Source organism: Leucoraja erinacea, chromosome 29, assembly GCF_028641065.1.
Source record: "Leucoraja erinacea ecotype New England chromosome 29, Leri_hhj_1, whole genome shotgun sequence".
In the NCBI taxonomy this organism is placed as follows: domain Eukaryota; kingdom Metazoa; phylum Chordata; class Chondrichthyes; order Rajiformes; family Rajidae; genus Leucoraja; species Leucoraja erinaceus.
Window position 1 is genome coordinate 24,895,426 of NC_073405.1, and position 24,381 is coordinate 24,919,806.

The window sequence follows — 24,381 nt, forward strand, 5'->3', positions numbered from 1 at the left end:
GGATACCTTTATGCCTCAAGCAATATCTCGTATGGCTTTTTCTGGCAGCTTGCTTAGTACAAAATTACTCTGATGTTCCCTACTGTACAGCCGTCGCATTTTATTCATAATGCATTGGCTGGAAAGCACTTTAGAAGAACCTGCGATCGTGAAGGGCAGTATATTACTGCAAGTGCATCTCAAAGTTAGATTAACTGGCATAAATGCTGAACTGCATTCTCTTCTTGCTGTCAAAGGGTACAGAATACAATCAAAATGCTTAGGTGAAGAGCAATTTGGACTCTTGACTGAATGAGGCATGAACACAGATTCACGCTGCTAACGACAATATTCTCTGCAAGACAGGTGATCATCTCACTCCTCTGCAAAGAATTTTGTGTTTGATTATTAATCAGCCTACACTTGCCAAATCTCACAGGCATGGATCTTCATTGCTATTGCTCTTTTTGTCTGCAGCAACTGCACGTCTTCCAGAAGCCATTGATCTCACCTATTGCTCGAATATGTCAAGATCTATGGACAAGTGATGAAGCAGCTGTGCTGTGCCACAACGTAAATCTTCCTCTCACAATGTGTGAGCATAGCTGCCTCCAGTTGACAGTTGTGCTCCATTATGGCTCCGGCCTTCTCATTATTAATTGTGACAAAGAGTTATCGACAGCTTCCTTCGTTAATTTGTGCGATAGGACAGTTTAGTTTGGTTTAGAGATACAGCGCGGAAACTTGCCCTTCGGCTCACCGAGTCCACACCGACCATCGATCACCCATACACTAGTACTATCCTACACACTAGGGACAGTTTACAGACTAACATTCTTACTCACAGACCTTAAATTACCAATCTTAATCCTACTGCCCTTCTTGAATAAAGGTAGCATATTTAGTTTTGATTTAGTTTAGAGATACAGTGTGGAGATAAAGAGGAAGAAGATTGGACTGTTTTGCCTTTCATCACAGTGGGGAATCCATTGTGGTGGATGTTTATGTTAACTTTTATGTAGTTGTGTGTCTTGTTGATTTTTTTTGTATGGTAATTCACATATCACTGTACTTTAATTGGTACACGTGACAATATAAAAGACCTGTGAAATACTCCCTTCGGCCCACCGAGTCTGTGCTGACCAATGGTCACCTGTATACGCGTTCTATCCTACACAGTAGGGATAACTTACAGAAGCCAATTAACCTACAAATCAGCACGTCTTTGGAGTGTGGGAAGAAACCGGAGCACCCAGAGAAAACCCACAAGTTCACAGGGAAAACGTGCAAACTGCACACAGACAGCACCTGAGGTTAGGATTGAACCCGGGTCTCTGGTGCAGTGAGGCAGCAACTCTACCAGCTGTGTCACCCAGTGCCGCAGGCTTCTGAGCCAAAAGAAGGGGTTCATAGTTTACCCTCAGAATACCTGTCGTGACCCAAATGTGTGCCTTTGACATCTGTAGACTCTTCTGTGTAGGTGTTAGTGTGAGTGAATAACAGAGGCACCCCTCTTCTCAGTAGACCTTAAACTGAAGGCAGTAACTCTCAATGGAACAGTGGGATTCGGCAGATCAATATATTGAGGCATTGCCACATAAAGATTGAAATATTTTGAAGAAGGGTCTCAACCCAAAACGTCACCCATCCGTTTTCTCCAGAGATGCTGCTTGACCCATTGAGTTACTCCAGCACTTTGCGTTTATCTCAGATATTAAAGGTTGTACAGCAGGGAACATTAGAATAAATTTGTACAAAGCAAGCTCGCAGAAAACAAACATAGGAGATGTTGCTTGAGGGATGAAGGTATCTTGGAACTGCAGGAAGAACCCCACAGCTCTTACCCAGAGTCAGGCAGTATTTCTGGATTCTGTGGATTGTCACCTTGTCGTGGTGGAGAAGCTTGTGTGGTCCTGAGATCTTGAGAACGATGCCGTCTGAAGCTGTGCTCCTGGTAGGGTCACACATGGCGGTAAGGTCAAGGGGGAGGTCTCTGACAAAGAGCAATCCAACCAAGGCCTCAACGGTGGAACAGGTGGAGGACGATGGCTGACCTTAGTGGAGCATCACAACGGCTGGGAAGGCGGATGAAGGCTGCAGCAGAAAAGGGTCTCCGGTCGTCTTGGATTCCACGCCACTGGATCCTGACCCAGATCTGTCAAGGACCCCACGTGGGGTGGCTGTCTGTGCACGAGTCTCCCCACATTAAACAAAGTCACGCACAGGCGTCCTCCATGTTGGTTTCGAGTAACCGCTGATGATTTCTGGAGAACGTGGAAGGGTGACATTTCGGGTTGGGACCCTTCTTCAGACCATTCTTCACAACCCTCTTCTGAATGTCACGTATCCATGTTCTCCAGAGAGGCTGCCTGACCCGGTGAGTTACTCCAGCACTTTGCGTCTATTTTTGTAAACCAGCATTTGCAGTTTCTTGCATCTGCTCACAACAACAGTATCTCACTTCATGCAGAACACTCAGTAAACCTAATGTCATAAAAGATTCAAAATAAACAGAAAATACTGGCAACATGAATACTGCGGTGATGTTTTGTTCGCTCTTTCAAACATCTTTGAACCACACAACCCACTATCTCCTGAACATTCTTATCTAGATTTCTGATCATTCTGCTGAATGGCAGGTGCTTTAAATAATACCACGCAAAAACATTGGTGCTCTCAGACACAAGAATCTTCAACTCAGATAGCTGATCTGCTGATAACAGAGAGATCTTGTGGCATGGTGGCACAGTGGTACAGTTGCTGCCTTGCAGTGCCAGAGATTTGAGTTTGATCCTGACTACAGGGGCTCTCTGTATGGAGTTTGTACGTTCAATAGACTATAGGTGCAGGAGTAGGCCATTCGGCCCTTCGAGCCAGCACCGCCCGTGATCTGTGTGGGTTTTCTCTGGGTGCTCCAGTTTCCTTCCACAATCCAAAGCCAATTGGTGGTGCTGTTAACAGCTGCGGCTCGCCTGCAGTCCGTCTGTCTTTACTTTTTTCTGTTGTTTTTTTTTGTCTTGTTTTGGTTAAGTTTTAGTTTGTTGGGTTGTGTTAGAGGGGGGGGGGTGAAACATGTTCTCTGTCCCTTCCTTCGGGGGAATGCGACTTTTCCGTGTCGTATCCCCCTTCTCTGCCTCCGTCTGCGCTGAGGCCTAATGGTGGAGCTGGCGGCCTCCAACCTGCGACTGACCCCGAGGCTCCGGAGGCAGAGCCAGCCAGGACTCACCAACGAGAGGCTGGCAGTCTTCGGGGCTGAGGTAGCGGTGGCCCGACTTGCTAGTGCGGTGTTCTGGCTTTCGGCGGCAGCCTGGAGCTGATGCAGCGAGGCTCGGAACTGAGACTGCGGGACCCGGAGCTGGGGCAACGGCCTGGAGCTGCGGGACCCGGAGCTGGGGCAACGGCCTGGAGCTGGGGCGGCTGCCCGGAGCTGATGCTGTGGCGGGCCGTCTCGGAGCGGAGACGGCGTTCCGGCTTTTGCGGCGGCGACATCACCATGGAGGTCCGCTGGACTGGAGAGCGGCATCTCCGTCCTGGATCTATCGCCTCAGCGCAGAGGGAGAACAAGGAGGGAAGAGATGGAGACTAAGACTTTGCCTCCATCACAGTGAGGATGTGCTTGGTGAACTCGCTGTGGTGGATGTTTAATTCGTGTTTATTGTATGTTTTTGTTTTTATTGGTTCTGTGTATGACTGCAGGCAACATAATTTCGCTCAGACCGAAAGTTCTGAATGACAATAAAGGAATCTAATCTAATCTAGGTTAATTGGCTTGGTAAAATGGTAAATTGTCCCCTAGTGTGTGTAGGATCGTGTTAGTGTGCAGCGATCGCTGGTCGGTGCAGACTTGGTTTCCGCGCTGTATCTTTAAACTAAACTTCGTTAGTTTAGTTCATCTCACAGGTAGAAACCATCGTTACCTCCTTTAACACGTCTCACTTAAGTTTTTCATCAACAGTCACGGGTATCAAGAATGATTAATTGCCATATATTCCAGCAAGCAACAATTCAATTATTTCTTGCTGCAGCTTTGCAGGACAATTAATGCAATAACACACAGATAAATCTACACTAATCTATAAAATAAAATTAATTAATAACAGTAATATGAGGTAACCAGGCCATAATAGTGCAAAGCAGAGGTCCGTAGTGCAATCAAAACAATGCTTTTTATTTAACTAACAAGGCCAATAAAAAAAAACATCAGCTTGTCAGTCAAGATTCCCTCAGAAAATCTTCGAGTCTTAGGTCATCAACTAGTTGTTTGATTAGCTCCCACTGATCTACTGCGGTCGTATCCGTTCCACACTTCCCCCGTTTATCATGGCCATTCCTGCCTTGTTGCAAGGAATTCACGCTGAAGCCGATCAAGAAACATAATAGCTGCTCCACATTTCACACGTTCGAACAATCCATTACATTTCATCATATTATCATCACTATTAGGTAAATGTTCATGCGCTATTAGTCTGCTCACTAAATCTAGCTCATTATTCAGTCCAAAATCTTACGACGGCAGCTCCCTTGGGGATTCTGGGAAATATTCTTCAGAAAACATCTTTGCGCACATCCCAGAAATTTACTACCAATCGGGACTGGTGGAGGCACATAACGGTTACAAATAGGAAGACACAAAATGCCGGAGTAACTCAGTGGGACAGGCGGCATCTCTGGAGAGAAGGACCGGGTGATGTTTCGGGTGGAAGAAGGGTCTCGGCCCGAAACGTCACCCATTCCGTCTCTCCATAGATGCTGCATGTGCCGCTGAGTTATTCCGGCATTTTGTGTCTACCTTCGATTTAAACCAGCATCTGCAGTTCTTTCCTACACAAATAGGAATAAAAGGGTTGCATCCGTTTCTCCCACGATCCCACCGCCTTTCTCCCATCCCACCCTTCTCCTCCGCCTTCACCCCTCCCCATGGATTTACATTTCACTCTTCTTTCACTCCTCTTCTCTCCTTATTCCAGGATTAACAAGCTCATCAGGAAGGCTGGTTCCATTCTGGGGGTGGAGTTGGATTCATGGGAGGTGGTCTTGGAGGGGAGGATACTCCTCAAACTGCGGAGCATCTTGGACAACACAGCTCACACACTCCATGACTCGCTGGTCAACTTGAGGAGCACCTTCAGCAACATACTGGTTCTGATAATTGCTCGTTTCTACACTTCCCCCCAGTCTAGTTTCAGTAAAAGCACTAAATCAAGCACTTGAAACAACTAAATGATACAACAGTTCAATACATTGTATCCAAAATGGACTTTGAGAGGACGTCAACTTGGAAACTTTTACCCTGATTAACAGAAAACCCAGACAAGGCTCAACACCTCTTCCAATCAACACTTGGCAAAGTCAAACTCTGCAACATTATTTACAACTATTTACAAGGTATATGTCAGGTTTTCAGCCATCCAATCCATTCCATGCATTTTGCACCAAATTGACAGGGTATGCAGATGTTCTCATTCTTTGCTTGCAAATTGTATCTAAGGTCCAGACACTCTGGCACCTCTTTGTAACCTTTCCCAGGTCTGCAGAGAGTAATTCCAATTTGACCAAATCCCCCAGCAACCCTGAAACTTAACCCCATTTTGAAGTCCTAGCTGCTCCAATTTAGCCAGGATTAACAGTTCCACCAAGATGTGCCACAGGAGATCCTTCTTCCCTGTGGCTATCAAACTGAACAACTCACCCCCTTCTGTTGCGGTGTAGACTGGCTCCCCTTCCCCTCCCCAATCCTTGCACATCCCCAATCCTTTCCATTCGACACTTTAATTTCCTGTTTCATGTGGTTTGTGTTATTATGACCGTTGGCAGATCAATTTCCCTCCTGGGATAAAGTCCTATCGTATCGTATTGTATCATATTATTTGACACTTTTATCTTCTTTATGTTTCCTTTTGTCTCTTTATCTCTAGCATTTGGCCATCCATCTGCTAATCACCCCCTCCCCCCCCCCTCCCCCCCCTGCCCCCCCACCCAGAACCTGCCAGGCTTAGTCTCTTTTCCTGCTTTCTCCTACCCCTATATCCTACCCCGCCCCCCCCCCCCACCACAATCAGTCTGAAGAATGGTCTCAACCCAAAAACATGCCTACCCATGTCCTCCAAAGGTGCTGACTCAAAACCTTTCCTATCCATGTCCGTGTGCAAATGTATTTTACATGTTGTTATTGCACCTGCCTCAACTACCTCCTCTGGCAGCTGGTTCCACACACCCATCAACCTTCTGAAAAACAACCTTCCACCACCATCCTCTGCTTCCTTCCATGAAGCCAATTCTCTGTCCAGGTGGCTGGATCTCCGTGGATGCCACCGATCGAGCCTTCTGGAGCACGCTACCATGCAGAACCTTATCAAATGCCTTGCTGGTCCATATAGACAATGACTACAGCTTTGTCCTTAACCTTTGAGTTTTCTGAAGAAGTAACCAAATCAGATCTTGAACATACAAAACCATGTTGACGGTCCCTAATACACACCTTATCCCTCAGACTCCACTCCAGTAACTTGCCTACCACAGATATTTACCCCACTGTTCTGTAGTTCCCTGCCAATGGGATCCAATTCATTCCAACTATACCCTTTATGATTTTTTAAAAAACGTTTTAACCTTTTCCAATTTATCCTCAAAACTGAAGTCCTTCACCCTGTGAACCATTTTGATAAATTGTTTTTAAACTCGCTCTAATGTCTCCATATCTTCCTTTAGAAATGGAAGCAATACATCAGTTTTGGCTAAACCAGTTTTCTGTAAATGAGTATTATGACTTCCTTGCCTCTGCATTATTCCCTTCTGCTGCTGTATGCTTGGCTAACATCTGTGATTTTAAATCCTGCCACTTCACAGTTGGTATCTTAAATCCTTTACTCCTACAAGGTCCTGCTTTAAAAAAAAGTCTGTTTACTCTTCATTATAAAGTATCTTTTTCAGTGGCAAGATGCCAATTTTTGTTTCATAATGCTTCTGTGAACTGCTTGGTATTTTTCTAAATTGTTTTTACAGTGTTATCATTGAATGGGAACATCAAATCGGTGCCAAGAAGGGAATATTTTTCACCTCCTTATCTTGATGGTGCAGTTCTCCTGTTACCAAGCAATTAGGAGAATCCAGGGTCCAAACTTCATAGAGTTGTGGTTCTCAACCAACGCAACAAAATAAATTCAAGCATATTTTGTATTGCAAGGTATAAGCTGCATGTGGGATTAATGCTTTACATAGTACAAGGAGACCTATTAAGAATGCATTAATTATGGGGAATCCAGCATCGAGGCAATGATCATCAAGACACAGCACCGATGGACTGGGAACGTCATCAGGGTGGATGAAACCCGCCTGCCTCGACAGGTCTTCCACGGCGTGCTCTCCCAGGGACAAAAGAACCGTGGGCGTCCCAGTAAGCGGTGCAAAGGCTGCGTCAAGGACCGTCGCCACCATTGCGGTCCCGCACCCAAGCAACTGGAAGCCTGCGACAGCGACAGGACACGCTGGCACGCAGCAGTGCGAACAGCATCCAGCGGCTTCGAGGAGCCACTTACCAAAGCCAGGGAGAGGACGAAGGCTGCCGCCCAGAACCCACCAGCAATGACCGTCATCTGCCCCCTCGAGTATGCGCTTCACAAATTGGACTCGTGAGCCATGTCAGAACTCAGCAGAATTGAGGCGGCACAAGCCGCCATCGGCGTTACCGACGGGCCGCCCCCATTGTGTGGGACGCAATCTATTACTTAAATCCCATTATAATATTCCACGAAGGTAGACACACGTGCTGGAGAAACTCAGCAGGTGCGGCAGCATCTATGGAGCGAAGGAAATAGGCAATAGGAAATAGGCAACGTTTCGGGCCGAAACCCAAAGGGTTTCGGCCCGAAACGTTGCCTATTTCCTTCGCTCCGTATATGCTGCCGCACCCACTGAGTTTCTCCGGCACTTTTGTCTATGCATTTCGTTGTCTCTGTACTGTACACTGACAATGACAATTAAAATTGAATCTGAATCTGAATCTGAGGTCTACCTTCGATTTTCCAGCATCTGCAGTTCCTTCTTAAACATAATATTCCACGACTCTGCTTCATTTTCAATTCCTTTGCTGTATTCCTTTGCATTCGTTATGACTTCATTATAGCCTAACCATTTCCCTCTTCCATTTACTCAGTCCTTTGATAGAAATTCAAGGAACATTAGTTCACACTTTGACAGATGCATTGAGAGAGGGGAAGGAGAATGATTTGCATTCCCGCACGGAGGGGTCCAGGGACAGAAGGCGGCATATCTCTGTGTGCGGAGTAGATGCCAGCGAACATTACCATAAATACAGTAAAGGGCAAAGCGGGAGAGCACAATCTGAATTACCTCAAAATTAATTTTAAACTTGCTTTCATTCCGATTCCATCTACTGTTCTTCAGCTGTTCGTAAAATCCCAAGTCCCATGCCATAAAAGCACTCATCTTTAACTCAACACGGAAATCTAATAATCTTGGAAATATTCCACTTAATGTTTCAGCAGATCCAAAAAGCAGGAATAAAGACGACTTCATATATCTTGTTGCCAGACTCCCAAACTAGATGATGAAAACAGAGCCAATATGCCTTTTACACATCACTATTCCCCCAGTGGGTTGGGAATGTAGAACGGTTCACTACTATCCTCATTCTTCTCTTCTCTCTCTTTTCTTTTTTTCTATTATAGGTTAAAGTTTAGAAGAAAAAAAAAGAGTGGGTGTATTATGTTGCATATCATATACGGTTTTTTTTTATAATCTTACTTATATAGCTCATTGCATTCTCCAAAGTGCTTCACATAATTACATTACATTTACACACAGGCAAAGGTGGGTGAAGTGTCTTGCCCCAAGGACACAACAACAGTATGCACTCCAAGCGGGATTCGAACCGGCTACCTTCCGGTCGCCATGAACATTATGTTGCATATCTATCAAGATGTATGATCAAGATGTATGTACAATGCTTCTAATAAATGTTTTAAATAATAAATAAATAAAAATGTAGAACGGTGGAACATCGGCTCAGGGTAACGAGTCCGCCATTTTGGGCAAAATGTCTTGCCATAGGCTGTTTTTGACACTGACTGCACTGAGACCGAAATTGACACTCTTTTGGACATGGTATGAAAGCGAGGAAATGGGAATCCGTTTAGAACGAGGACAGAAGGCACAGGACAGAAGGATCAGCCATAAACCTACTGAAAGGATGTGTTGTCTACTCCTTCCTTAACCTCTTATGTTCCTTTGTTCTTATCCTGAACCTGAAAAGGGGTTTCATTTTCACATGACCAGCCTGTTAAATTTCACAGCAGGGTGCAGTATTTCATTTCAAGAAGGATAAAAGTGTCTTGGCAATAATCTACCCGGCAGACAAGCACATCTTGTTGCTGTAACAAGGTCGGAGGCCCAGTTACGTTCTTGGCTTCCCAGCTTGAGGAAAGGCTAATGGATAACTGACCGCCAACAAGACTCGCAGAGCACTGAATAAATCCTTCTGAGGTCGAGTTAATTGTGGAGCAAGTCAATATATCTTTAACTTACCCACTGAAGCTTGTCGAGGCTCCAATTCGCCTTCAGATGCACCACAGTGCTGGAGACCTGCGGAAAGGAAGGACGACAATCGCAAAAAATAAACACAATAATATTTTTAAAAACACTGCACAATTGCTGTTTTCTCCTCTTCCCCGGCAAGGAAATTAATATGCATCATGCATTTGGAGTTCTGAAAGCTCATATTATTCAGAAACATTTTCTGAAGACATGGGTCTGATTCTGAGAAGGTAAAAGCGATTTATTTTGAATTGCTTCAAATATTTGTGCAAAATATTTTGCAGACCGCAAATATTTCTAACAACCGGATGCTTGCTCACAACTGATTAACAGCTCAGGGACACTATTTATTCTGTGGTCTGATCTGTACCTTAACATATTCTGTTCCCAGCAAGTGTTACTGTTGGCTGTCAGTTTGGTTTTGACTGGCTCTTTTCCAGTTGCAAATAAATAATACTCACTTATTGACTGGCATTTGAACATTGAGGTGCCAATGGAACTCAGTGTGTTTTGAATATAATAACATGCTTGTCTGTCACACCTGCTTTTAATTGAATCTTAGGATGGGAAGCCTTCACATTGCTTTGACACACATCAGTCCAATTTTCCTGCAACTTCAACGCTAATTCACTGCTAATTGTATCAGTTAAATAATTAGCGAGAAAACTGTTTCATTAGTTCACTAAATGGAAGCAGTTGCTCAGTCTAACAGCGAATATGCATTCCACCCTGTGGTTGAGTGTTGGGAAATAAGCTCCACCAGCAAGGAGAAAGAAAATAAAGAAACTCACTAAATGTGGAACTACCGGTGGTCCATTAACACAGGGAGGTGCAAATTACTGCCTCTTCCTCCCTCCTCTTGAGGTGCAAGGTTATAAGGTATGGCCCAAGGTGTCATCTTGAGTGGTGACTGGACATGAACACAAAGAGGGAAATGTGAGCTGCTAATATAGCCACAACTTGTTTTAAGTGACTGATCCTTGGCTTCTTACTCACCGAGAAAGGGCCATTTCCATGTGAATTTATGCAAAGTTGCCGCATCAATAAATTTAAGCTGCTGGAAAAAAATCTTTGCAATGCTTCCCTCAACCATTTCAGTATGCCAGGTAGGGAATTTCCTGCAGTATTTACTGTATATTTTATAAGGCACATTTCTCAGAGCAAAAACATTCCAAGTTGCTTCATAAAAATGATAATTGATATCATTTGAAGGAGTGCCGATGAGTTCAATACCTAAAGGCCTGTTGCCTGAAGGGTGAACAACTAAGAATAAATAAAGACCAAAGGGTGCAGGTATATTGGGGTTATTGTGAATGAAAAACCCATTTGTCCATCTATGGGCGACACAGACATAGTTGCTGCCTCCCAACGTCAGAGACCTGGTTTCTATCCTGACCGGATGCTCTCTGTGGAGTTTGCATGTTCTCGCTGTGAATGCGTGGGTTTCCTCCGAGTGCTCCAATCTCCACCAACATCCCAAAGATGTGCGGGTTTGCAGGCTGACACAAAAAACTGGAGTAACTCAGCGAGTCAGGCAGCATCTCCGGATAAAAGGAACTGGTGACGTTTCGGGTCAAGGCCCTTCTTTTGGAGGTTAACTGACCTCTGTAAATTGCCCATAATGTGTCGGAGGTGGATGAGAAAGTGGGATAGCATGAAGCTAGTGTGACTGGGTGTTCAATAGCTGGCATGGACAGTGGGCCGAAGGGCTCGTTTCCATGTTGTATCTCCAATCCAATCAATCAAACCCTCCTCACTGTTAGTCTGAAGAAGGGTCTCGACCCGAAACGTCCCCCATTCCTTCTCTCCAGAGATGCTGCCTGTCCCGCTGAGTTACTCTAGCTTTTTGTGTCTGTCTTTGGTTTAAACCAATATCTGCAGTTCCTTCTCTCACATGTTACCTGACCTGCTGAGTTAGTCCAGCACTTTGTGTCCTATTGTGTATTAACCAGCATCTGCAGTGCTATGTTTTTACATTTTGACTGCTCCACTGCAAAATCCCCTCAAGGTATGTCTCTGACAACAGGGGTTTGAGAGACGCTCGCTCACTGTTCCACCTCTGTGATTTCTGCTGTTCTGTGGCCATAATTCCAACGATCTGCTGGTCCAAAAAAATCCCCCTTGCCTGTGTTGACCTATTACCTACCACGCTTTGTCCCATCTCTTGTAATTTCTATCTTTCTTCTCCCCTTGTACAGCCAGTCTGAAAAAAGACCTCGACCCAAATCGTCACCAATCCATGTCCTCCAGAGATGTTGGCTGACCCGCTGAGTTGCTCCAGCACTTTGTGTCCTCAAATGGCCCTGGATCTATCAATTAGGACGATTGATCTTAAATGGATTGGCAAAGTCAGCAACTAAACATAGCTCCAGACTCTAAGGTATCCATAAACCAGGTTGCTAATATTGTGCATGCATTTTTATTTATTTTGAGTCATACTCGCTGGTGTTTAGAAGGTTGAGGGGGGGACCTCATTGAAACTTACAGAATAATGAAAGGCATGGACTGAGTGGATGTGGAAAGGTTTCCACTGCTGGGAGAGTCTGGGACCACAGGTCCATAGCCTCAGAATTAAAGGGCGCTCTTTTTGGAAAGGAGGTGAGGAGGAACTTCTTTAGTCAAGGGTGGTTAATCTGTGGAAATCATTGCTACAGAGGTTGTGGAGGCCAGTCAATGGATATCTTTAAGGCAGAGAATGAAGTGGGTGTCAAGGGTTATGAGAGAGAAGAGAGAGAATGCTATTCATTGTCATTCAAACCTAGGTTTGAACGAAATATCATTTCTACAGTTTTTTACATTACAACACAATCCAAGACCCACACTTAACACAGTTTACATAAACATCCATCACAGTGAGTCTCCAACATCTCCTGACTGTGATGGAAGGTAAAGTCTTTATCTCTTCCCTTTGTTCCTTCTCCCGTGGTCCAGCAGTCCAACTGCAGTGTCGAGGCGAACTGGGGCTCCGATGTTAAAGCCCCCGGCGGGCAATGGTAAGTCCAGAGGCCGTTTAAGCCACGCCGGGCGATGTTAGGCCCCGGCTCCATGTCCTTCAAACCCGCGGTTCCTGCAGGAGAAGTCGCCATTGCGGAGCTCGGAAAAGCGGTCTCCCACCAGGGACCTGCGAGCTCCCGATGTTCCCGTCCACCGGGTCTGCGGCCGGTGCCTCCGAACTCCAAAGTCGGGTCGCAGCCGCATGCCACCACAGCTCTTCCTCTCCGAAGTTGGCCAGCCCCGTGATCTCAGTTCCGCAGGCTCTGCAACTGGAGCCCCCAGGTTAGTCCCGGCCGGAGGTCGCCGCCGGCTCCACGATGTTAGGCCTAACGACATCCGAGACTCGACAGGGAATAGTCGGGTCCCCGCACAGGGAAGAGATTTAAAACGGTTTTTTCCCCACAGCCCCCCCCCCCCCCCCACACATATACACAGCTAAAAAAAAATAATAAAAACTAACTCAAGACATATATTTAACAAGACAAAAATAAAAAAAAGACAGACGACTGTAGTCGAGCCGCTGTCGTTAGGCGCCACCACCTCCCACCCTATGGGTAGAAGGCAGGAAAATTGGATTAGGTGGCAGGGATCAGCCATGATTGAATTGGTGGAGTAGAAATGATAGGGCCGAATGGCATAATTCTACTCCTCCTAAAACTTGTGAACTTGTGAATTATTTGTGTATTTCTTCAATAAAAATTCTAATGTTTTGGTAAGACACAAAATGCTGTAGTAATTCAACAGCTTAGGCAGCAGGAAAAATGTTCCCGATGTTGGGGGAGTCCAGAATCAGGGGTCACAGTTTAAGAATAAAGAGTAGGCCATTTAGGACTGAGATGAGGAAAAACATTTTCACCCGGAGAGCTGTGAATCTGTGGAATTCTCTGCCGCAGAAGGCAATGGAGGCCAATTTACTGGATGTTTTCAAGAGAGAGTTAGATATACCTCTTCAGGGCTAACGGAATCAAGAGATATGGGGAAAAAGCAGGAACGGGGTACTGATTTAAGGTGATCAGCTATGACCATATTGAAAGGTAGTGCTAGCTCGAAGGGCCAAATGGCCTACACCTGCACCTATTTTCTGTGTTTCTATCTCTTGAGAACAGGGAGGGGTGACGTTTTGGGTTGGGACTCACCGATCTATGTTCTCCAGAGATGTTGCCTGACCTGTTGAGTTACTCCAGCATTTATGTGCTTTTTCTTGGGAAACCAGTGTCTGCTTTCCTTTGTTTCTTATGTTTTGGTGAATTTATTTTTGTTAGTTAGTTAGTTTATTTATTGTCACGGGTACAGAGCCACAGTGAAATGCTCGTTCTGCATGCAATCCTGTCAACAACATACTGTACACGAGTACAATAGATTCCTTTCTGGGACATCGCGCAGAGAGTCACCACTTCCCGCTTGTAGCTTCCAATTATCGGAAAAGACCGGTCTTGGCCCATAGAGATGTGCAATTTTCTCACTTCAAGGCCCGCAGGTATCCTGACGACACTGGCTCAATGAAGCAAGGGGTTGACCCCGACCCAGAGCAGTGTCATCAGCTTCTTCCACCGCAGTTGCTTTTTGTTCTCCTTGGACACGATGATTCAAGTACAACATACAAAATCCTTGAGCAATATTAAAAGACGCTTTCCCCCCCCCTTCAGAAAGCAGAATGTGGAAGATATTCCTGGAGGTGAAGTAATGTCTTTAAAAGTGTGCTGTTGAAAAAGCAGATAAAGGAAGTATTAGAGCGACTTGGTGTTATTGTGGAGAGGGAACAAAAGAAACTTGATGCAGGCAAAATTGGTCTTCAGTGATGGCACAAAGGAAGCAAAAATAGGTTGACTTTGAGTTCACTTGAAAAGAAAATTGAGTATGATGTAAAATAGCAGATTATAATCAGTACGACAGATCCTGAACCGCTTGCAGTAGATGAGGGCAGGAGATGTGGAGGCACAACTTCACAATGGAATGGATATACTTGGACAGCAGAAAGAATTGGCTTGAAAGGAAAAGTTTTGTAATGGACAATAAAAACCTTTACACTGCAAGAGGTGAAGGAAGCCACTGTTCAGAAGTGATGGGACAAAATTAGATAGATTAAGACTGAGAGTGATGTATTTTTTATTCAACAGTGTACAGGGATGAGGAAGGGTGGATTTGTGGAGCCATGGAGGCTTGGAGTCATAGGGCAAGAACACAGGCCCTTCTGCCCACTGAGTACACACTAAAAAGTAAGCATGGCTGTGATGTGCACAGTGGCGCAGCGGTAGAGTTGCTGCCTCACAGCACCAGAGACCCGGGTTCGATCCTGACTACGGGTGCTGTCTGTATGGAGTTTGTACATTCTCCCGGTGACCACGTGGGTTTTCTCTGGGTGCTCCGATTTCCTCCCACATTCCGAGATGTGGAAGGTTTGTAGGTTAATTAGCTGGTGTAAAATTGTCCCTCAAGTGTAGGGTAGTCCTTGTGTACGGAGGTGATCGCTGGTAGGTGTGGATTTACAACTCTGGAGGGGGTGAGAAAGCTGGAAGAGAGGAGAGGGGCAGGACAAGGCCAGGCAGGTAATAGGTTAATACAGGTGAGGAGCTTTTTTTTGATAGGCAGATGGTAGGACAAAGACCAGAAATGAGAAGACAGAAAGTGTGAGAAACGGATCGAAGAGTTGCGAATTGTGAAGCTGGAGGAATGAAGTGGAGGGGGGAGGGGAAAAATAAGTGCAACTCCAGATGGGGCACAAGGTTGTTGGAGGGAGGAGCAGGAAGTGCGGGGGGAGGGGGGGGTGGGGGTCTATCGGGAAAGAACGTGGGGCTATGAAGAAAGAAGGGAGAGGGTTATATTGTTACATATAGTAAATTGGAAAATTCAATGATAATATCACTGAGTTGTCAGCTACCCAAGCAGAATACGAGGTTTATATGTGGCCTTACTCTGACAATGGAGGAGGCTCAGGACCGAAATGTCAGTATGGGATTATGTAATAATAAGGAACTGCATATTTTTGTTCATACCGAAGATAGACACAAAATGCTGAAGAACTCAACGGGTCTGGCAGCATCTCTGGAGAAAATGGAAAAGTGACGGTTTAGGACGGGACACTTCCATGGGAATGGGACGAGGAGTTATAAAGGTTTGCAACTGAGAGATTGACAATAGACGATAGACAATAGGTGCAGTAGTAGGCCCCCTAGAGCCAGCACCGCCATTCACTGTGATCATGGCTGATCATCCACAATCAGTACCCCGTTCCTGCCTTCTACCCATAACCCTTGACTCCGCTATCTTTAAGAGTTCCATCTAACTCTCTCTTGAAAGCATCCAGAGAATTGACCTCCACTGTCTTCTGAGGCAGAGAATTCCACAGATTCACAACTCTCAGGGTGAAAATTGTTTTCCTCATCTCTGTTCTAAATGGCCCACCCCTTATTCTTAAACTGTGGCCCCTGGTTCTGAACTTCCTCAACATTGGGAACATGTATCCTGCCTCTAGCGTGTCCAATCCCTTAATACTCTTGTAAGGTTCAATAAGATATCCTCTCATTCTTCTAAATTCCAGTGTATACAAGCCCAGTCACTCAATTGCATCAACAAATGACAGTCCCGCCATCCTGGGAATTAACCTCGTGAACCTACGCTGCATTCCCTCAATAGCAAGAATGTCCTTCCTCAAATTTGGAGACCAAAACTGCACCCAATACTCCAGGTGTGGTCTCACTAGGGCCCTGCACAACTGCAGAAGGACCTCTTTGCTCCTATGCTCAACTCCTCTTGTTGTGAATGCCAACAGGACATTAGCTTTCTTCACTGCCTGCTGTACCTGCATGCTTACTTTCTGTGACTGATGAACAAGGACCCCTAGATCTCATTGTACTTTCCCTTTTCTCAACTTGGCACCATTCTGATAATAGTCTGCCATCCTGTTTTTTTATTCCACCAAAGTGGATGATCTCACATTTATCCACATTAAGGCGCTGTAAGGCAGCAAATCTACCGCTGCGCCACCATGTCACCCTACTTACATCTCCTGCATTTGCTGGGGAACGTACCTGGTAAGAGTGCACAACACACCAGAGACCAACGCCACAGCTTTGGGTTAAATTATTACGGGATATTAAAATAAAAAACGTTCAATCCTTTCCACTTGATACAGTGTTAGTTTCACTCATGCCTTTCAGCTTGGGAATATAATTAATGAAGTAATCTCCAACAATCGTGTTAAATAAATCTTAAATGGGAAATGCTGAGCAAGAGCAGGGAGCAACCCGAGTCTGAAACCAAATCAAGCTCTGAAAATATTTGAAGGCCATCGATCAAGGGCTTTCCAGCAAAAATAACCAGAAGAATGGCCACAAAATCAAAACACACCAGTATTCCTATCTGTTGAGAGAAACAGCAGTGAATGATCCCTTTGTCTCTGATGCTGAATGCCATCATTCTCTCCACTGTGAGAGCTTTGGGAGATGTCATTCCTACGTATTGGCAGAGTTTCAATACTGTCGGGGATAAAAGGGATCTTTGAAACATGAAGATCAAATATGCAAGTTGTTGAAATTGATTTTGGGGGGGGAAGGGGGGGGGGGGGTGGTTGGAGAGGAGCTGGTTTGAATTAGTTTTGTGTTTAACTCTTTAGTAACTGAACGATTCAATCTCAAAGCACTTTACGTTGAAAAGTACAGCATGGAAACAGGCCCTTCGGCCCACAGTGCCCATGCTGAACATGATGCCAGGATACAATGTGCGCAGGGAGGACGTACAGATGCTAGTTTATACCGAAGGTAGATACAAAATGGCAGGGTAACTTAGCGGGTCAGGCAGCATCTCTGGCAAAGAAAAGAGGGGTGACTTTTGGGTTCTGACCCTTGATGAAATGTCACCCATTCTTTTTCTAGAGATGCTGCCTGACCCGTTGAGTTACTCCAGCATTTTGTGTCCATCTCTGATGCCAAGATGAACTCAGCTCTTCTACCTGCACCTGATCCTGCACTTTATTACATTGCCATCATCTCTCGAAGCTGCTGCCTTTTGACAAGGAGAGTGTGTGTTGAACGGGAATACAGTGGAGATCTTGTACCTCAGTGAACACTTGTACCCATTCTATATTTCTCAGCTCACCCAATTGCTTCTTGTGTTTGTTGCTCCAACTGAACTGTTTTTCCAGCAGACCTTGGAATGGCCGAAGTTGGAAAAATACAATTTTCCTTGCTCTCCTGGTGTGTTTAGGCTGGATTCTATCTTATTGTACAGTTTAGTTGAGAGATACAGACCCGTCGGCTCACCGAGTCTGCGCCGACCATCGATCACCCGTTCACCAGTTCTATCCCTCACATTGGGGACAATTTACAGAAGCCACTCGAACCTGCAAACACACATGTCTTTGGAACGTGACTGTGACGGGAAACTGGAGCACCTAGAGAAAACCCACACGGTCACAGGGAGAATGTACAAACTCCGCACAGACTGCACCCGAGGTTAGGATCAAACTTGCGTTTGGCCCAGATCCCTCTTAACCCAACCTGTCCACGTACCTATCTAAATGTTTCTTAACCGTTGCAATTGTACCTGCCTCAATTACCTCCGGCAGCTCGTTCCATACACCCACCACCCTTTGTGTAAAAACCTTCCCCTCAGGTTCCTATTATATCTTTCCTCCCTCAACTCAGGCCCTTGATTCCCAGCAACATCCTCATGAACTCGGGCTTATCTTGGCAGCTCAGTTTTGCTATAATCTCGTAATAGAAACCTAGTTAGCTGGGAAGCTCTCTCCCTCTCTCTCCCTCCCTCTCTCGAAAAGGTACAGTGAAATTTGATTCAATGGAAGGGGGGTTGGTTTGTATGTGGTCTTGGCTGTGATGTATTCCGTGTGGCACTGGGGAAGATGCCGGGTCGACAATTACTATATCAACGCACTCGTGGTGGGGTGAACTCACGTGAAACGGTTTATTTGCCGTGAAGGACGATGGTGACAAGAAGGTCTGTGTCCATCTGGGGTTGGTGAGAGGGTACGGCCAATCTCGGGTTTGTTCTGGCAGCTCAGTCTTGACCTCGAAGAAGAGGCTCTAGTGGTCTTGGGCTTGTCCTGATGGCGAGGTCTGCCCTCGAAGAGGAGGTGCCGGCAGCTGAGCCTTGTGCCCGGTGCGAGCCCGCGGTCCCTCATTGTTTATGGGCAGATGAGGTGACACTGGTGGACAGGCTTGTCCTCACGGGTCAAAGAGCAATGGGTGTTGGCAGCCTCGGGCTCGTCTCACTGCAAACCTGCAAAGGGAAACACAGCGAGCAGGGAGGTGCCCACTCCCTCTTGCCCCCTCCCTGGCTGGACCTACCTTGGGTTTTAATGAGGAGGGTTGATCAGGTACAGGTGAGTTCATCCATTTCCAGTTGTTGATCCTTTGACTGTGGCTTCAGCTCAGACTGGGGCGTTGTCCAGGGTGTTTCCTGGCAGTCAGGTGCTGTCTATCGGCAATGGGGATCGGTGCAACATATTTGGCAGGCGATGTCGTCACAGCTGGGACAATTTCCTTAATCACAATTTTACCATTCGACTTACATTGCGAACAGTGGAACCTGAAGGACGACTTGGGTGGGAAGGGGGGGGGGGGGGGGGGGGGGGGGGGGGGGGGGGGGGGGGGGGGGGGGGGTGGGGGGGGGGGGGGGGGGGGTGGGGGGTGGGGGGGGTAAGAAATGCAGGACTTACTTGAAATTAGATAAATCAATTTTCACACCACCGAGTTGTAAACTGCCACATATTATCTTCTCCCCCCCACCCCCACCATAGTCATCCTGCTAGATCCACTGTTTGCATCCTTGTATCCTATCCCTTTTTCTCCAGAGATGCTGCCCGACCCACTGAGTTACTCCAGCAATTTATCTAGCTTCAGTATAAACCACCATCTGCAGTTCCTTCCTACACATTCGTTGTGGGAAGTTAAGGTGGTTTTATATTTAGTAATAGTAATAACAAGAATAATTTAATAATAAGGTAATTTCTCCCCCTCCCACGCACAGTCAGACTGACGAAAGGTCCCGACCCAAAAAGTCACCTATCTATGTTCTCCATGGATGCTGCCTGACCTGCTGGGATATTCCAGCATTTTGTGTCTTTCCTCATTTTACAAAAATATGGAGGGCCAAGGCAATGGAATATTTTAAAGATTTCACAATGCATGAATATTTATGTATGTACTGTACATGAAATATAGAACCTGGATATTCTGGAATGCACAATCAGCAAGATGGGAGAGGTTAAATTAAAAGGTCACTCCTTACTTCAATTTAAATACTTTAGCTGGAGGGGGGGGAAGGCGAGAGAAAAGTACCACTATTCTAAACCAAACAAGATCTGATCCTCGTGAAAGAAAGAGACTGTGCCTAATTCTATGAAAGAACCGCAAAGTGCTTCAAGTAACTGTGGCAACCATGTGGAAGTCAGAGGTATAATCTGAGCACACGCAGGCGAGCACAATAAACCTATGCTTGATGTTGCAAAGCACATGAACGTTTCGATCTGAAACATCATTCATAACTGCACAAAGATCTTGCAGCAGACATTGCAGTAACACAAGCCGCGGTTTGTCGAGCCTCCTCCTGGGGAGAACTGGCTTCCATTCATTTATCTGAAACCCCGCAGACGGGGAAGGGCAAACTTCAGGTATATTAATAGAGAGCGCTGGCTCAAAGAGTTTGGCCAATCACCCCGCACACCAGCTTTCGGTGAACAAGTGAGCCAATGTCACAACTCTGAAACGGATTGATTAATGCTTTGTACTTGACTGCAAATAGAGTCATTTGCCTCTCCGTCAAAGCAGACCTTGTAAACCGTGTAATATGTTCCAGCGGTTCCTCTCGTCCCACACAAAGTTTACTCCTGTGGATTACCTGTTAGGAGTAGTTGGGTAGCTAACAACCCAGCGGTATGAATATTGATTTCCCTCACTTCGAGTAACCCTTTCACCCCCTCTCTCTCCGTCCCTCCCTCACCCAAGTCATTGTACTAGTTTCAAAGTCGTCTTGTTGAGTCTCATTGTCTGTAACTCGTTTTCACCCAGCCCACAGCTAACAATGCCCGTTTCCTTTATCATCGTTCATTTTTGACATATCTTTCATTCATTTGTTCTACATCACTCTGTATCTCTCATTTCCCTCTCCCCTGACTCTCACTGAAGAAGGGTCTCGATCCGAAACATCACCTATTCCTTTTCTCCACAGATGCTGCCTGACCCTCCGAGTTACTCCAGCTTTTTGCTTACTCTATCTTTGGTTTAAACCCGCACCTGCAGTTCCTTCCTACACTGAAGTAATAAAGTCTATGTTTAACACAGACACACTTATATTTCAATTTCAGCTGCTATCATGGCTCCGCTACTCCCCTTGGTATATTTAACACATGCAAAATATTCAATATAAATTGAAACACGCTCGTCAAGTGTTAGATATGCACACAGTGAAGCAGCCAGGCTTGGTGACCTTTGATATATGCAAGTGAAACTGCAACATGTGCACGCTGCGATATAAGGTGATTAATTACAACTCTCTCACTAACGCAAGGTGAAATAGCTTTTGCCCCACCGGATAAGGTTTCTTTTTAGACTGAGGATTAGGAAAACTAAACAAAGCTAGGGAAGGGAGGGGGAGTGGGGTGGGGGGTGGGGTGGCTATCATTGTAATGTCGGTGAGTTTGCATTCCTGGAAGGTTGGTAATACTGCACTGTACAATACGGTTGTATAAACGTGGCTGCAAATAAGCCAGAGAGAATGGATTATCTAAAGTGGTTCACACAATCACATTTACCGGAACGCCGAAAATAGACACGAAATGCTGGAGTAATGCCCCTGTCCCACTTAGGAAACCTGAACGGAAACCTCTGGAGACTTTGCGCCCCACCCAAGGTTTCCGTGCGGTTCCTGGAGGTTTTTGTCAGTGCCCCTACCTGCTTCCACCACCTGCAACCTCCGGGAACCGCATGGAAACCTTGGGTGGGGCACAAAGTCTCCAGAGGTTTCCGTTCAGGTTTCCTAAGTGGGAGAGGGGCTTACCTCAGCGGGACAGGCAGCATCTCAGGAGAGAAGGGATGGGTGACGTTTCTGGTCTCGACCCAAAACGTCGCACATCCCTTCTCTCCAGAGATACTGCCGGTCCCGCTGAGTTACTCCAGCATTTTGTGTCTATTTCCAGAATGCCGCTTGCTTCAGGGAGCATTAGCTACACGGAGAGGTTGAACAAATTGGATTGTTTTTCCCAGAACACAAGATTAAGGGGAGATGATAGAAGTAGAAAAAAAAGTATGAGGCATAGAAAGGGTAGACAGTCAGAACCGTTTTGCCCCAGGATGGAAATAAGGGGGAGATTTTAAAGAAGTATTGGAGCTAATTTTTAAAAGAACAGGAATTAGTGGATGCCTGCAATGCACTGCTATGGGTGGTGGTCCTGGCTAGGATTGCCAACTGTCCCGTATTAGCCGGGACATCCCATATATTGGGCTAAATTGGTTTGTCCCATATGGGACCGTCCTTGTCCCGTATTTGACTGCTAGTCCTCGGGTCGAGGGGAATGTCGGGATCGGAGTGCCGCGTCCAGCCACGCCTCAACCATCCCGAGGTAGTGCAGCCCATGGAGTGCAGCAGCAGCAGCGCCTCGCCCGTGGCCCCGTCGGCCGGCAGCCCGTCCAGCTGTCCGACCTTCGGACCTTCGCTTACCGCCGACACCACCACCCCTCCTTCTCATGGCCGATTATCGGTTCATGAGTTGGGGTGCCGGACTTTGTGTGCGACATCGCCCGAGAGTTGTGGGCAGTCCAGCAGCCAGGCCAACTGATCATTCACCCAGCCACGGCCGAGTCGGTCAACGAATTGCCGTCGGGAACTTGTCACTTATTTTGACCTTTTCCCCCTTATTTGGGAGTGAGAAAGTTGGCAAGCCTAGTCGTGACAGATATGATAGTGGCATCCAAGAGATGTTTGGAGAGGCACAAGGATATGTTGGGAATGGTGGGATATGGATGACATGTAGGTAGATGAGATTAGTTTACCTTGGCACCATACTCAGCATGGACACTGTGGGCCGAGTGGCCTGTTCCTGTTCTGCGTGAATCACCGGCTACGTAAGTCCCTTAAATCTATTTCACGACTTCCTTCCAGAATCCCAATCGCACACTAAATGTCTTTGTTTGCACAAACAGTGGAGACTTTTGCAGACATAACCCAGTGATCAGTGCATAAAATAGTACTTACGCCACTGTGTTCTAAATAAAGAAACCCCTCTCTGCCACCAACAATAGATTAACTGATCACCTGTCACCTCTGAATGTGTGACCCACCTGAGCTTATCTGCATCGGAGAAGGGAAAAGTATTAAAGATTTGCAGTTGTGTTTCTGGTGAAGCTTTCAACTCTCCCCCTCGGTAGCTTGTCAAACTCATGCAGCATGTTATTGAAGACAATCCTCTTCATTAGAATGTGACTTCCTCTTATGGGCAGCAGGGAACGGTAGAGTTGCTGCCTCACGGCGCTTACAGCACCGGAGACCCGGGTTCAATCCCGGCTACGGGTACTGTCTGTACGGAGTTTGTACGTTCTCCCTGTGACCGCATGGGTTTTCTCCAAGATCTTCAGTTTCCTCCCACACTGCAAAGGCGTAGATTTATAGGTTAATTGGCATGGTATAAATGTTCAATTGTCCCGACTGTGTAGGATAGTGGATCGCTGGTTGGTGCAGACTCGGTGGGCTGAGGGGCCTGTTTCCGCACTGTATCTCTAAAATAAAATAAACCTACGCCACCGGGTTCAGGATCATTCTTCATAATTAACTCAAACAACAGCTGTTGTCAACTGTGTGTCCACTATCTTCACTGTGAAATCCACAGAAAATATGAACATAAATTAAAATGAGGTGCAGCCGAGTGCAATACCTTAATTATTACTGAACCACCTCTGCCCTAAAAATCTAATTGAGTGTACATTTACCTCAGGCTCTTGCTCTCTCTCCCACAGCTCCGAGCCTCACTCATTCCAATGGACCTCATCTTTAATTTATTCACCTCCAAATCCACGCAGTTCCTTGTTTCTACATGAATTACTTCAGTGTGGTTAGAAACTGATTTAGAAATATTTGAGAATTTTTGAGAAACACTGTTTGAGAATTTTTTTTTTTTTTTTTAAATCAGCTTTCATCTTGCTTCCATTCATCTGCTCCCGTCTCCAATTAATTTTCTGTCAAAAGATTAAAAGTATTATCATTGATGTTTTTTACCTGCTGGACAGCCAAGGGCAAGAATTATTTTAATCCATTTGGCTGCTGGGCCTTTTTAAAATGGCAGTGATGACTGGTCATTCATATTTACCAGGTTAAATGTTATGCAGCACTTGTGGATATCGACAGCCCATGTCAAGGACAAACACTGCTTCTTACCCGATGACTGCAAAATCTAGGTGACGATTTAGTTTAGAGATACAGCACGGAAACAGGCCATTTGGCCCACCAAGTCTGCACCAACCCATGAGCCCTGTACACTGACTCGCTGCTGCACACACTGGGGCCAATTTACAATTTTCCCAGAGCCAATTAACCCTACAACCCTGTACGTCTTTGGAGTGTGGGAGGAAGCCAGAGCACCTGGAGAAAGCCCACACTGATCAAGGGGAGAATGGACAAACTCCGCACAGACAGCACCCGTGGTTGTTGTCGAATCCGGGTCTCTGACACTGGCAGGCAGTAAATTTATTGATGTGCCATCATACCGTCCCAAAAACATTTGTCAAATGCTCTGGTATAGCTGAAGAACGCATGCAAACATAATTTAGATAAGTAGCAGCTGATTTTGGAAGTCAGAAAGTTTATGGTGTTGCAAATCACCTGCAGTATCACCACTGTGCAGCAGAGGAA

The 24,381-nt window shown here is 45.9% G+C and overlaps 1 long non-coding RNA gene across 1 annotated transcript in view; it reads right to left on the reverse strand.

Annotated features, from left to right (window-relative positions):
• The window catches only part of LOC129711336 (uncharacterized), a 29,109-nt gene extending 17,629 nt beyond the window's left edge, over positions 1–11,480 (reverse strand). The window contains exons 1-2 of the long non-coding RNA XR_008725821.1: positions 9,993–11,480; positions 9,523–9,579 (exon numbers count right to left, since the gene is read on the reverse strand). This is a non-coding gene — a long non-coding RNA (uncharacterized LOC129711336). The remainder of the gene's footprint in view (positions 1–9,522; positions 9,580–9,992) is intronic.
• Positions 11,481–24,381: the final 12,901 nt, after the last annotated feature.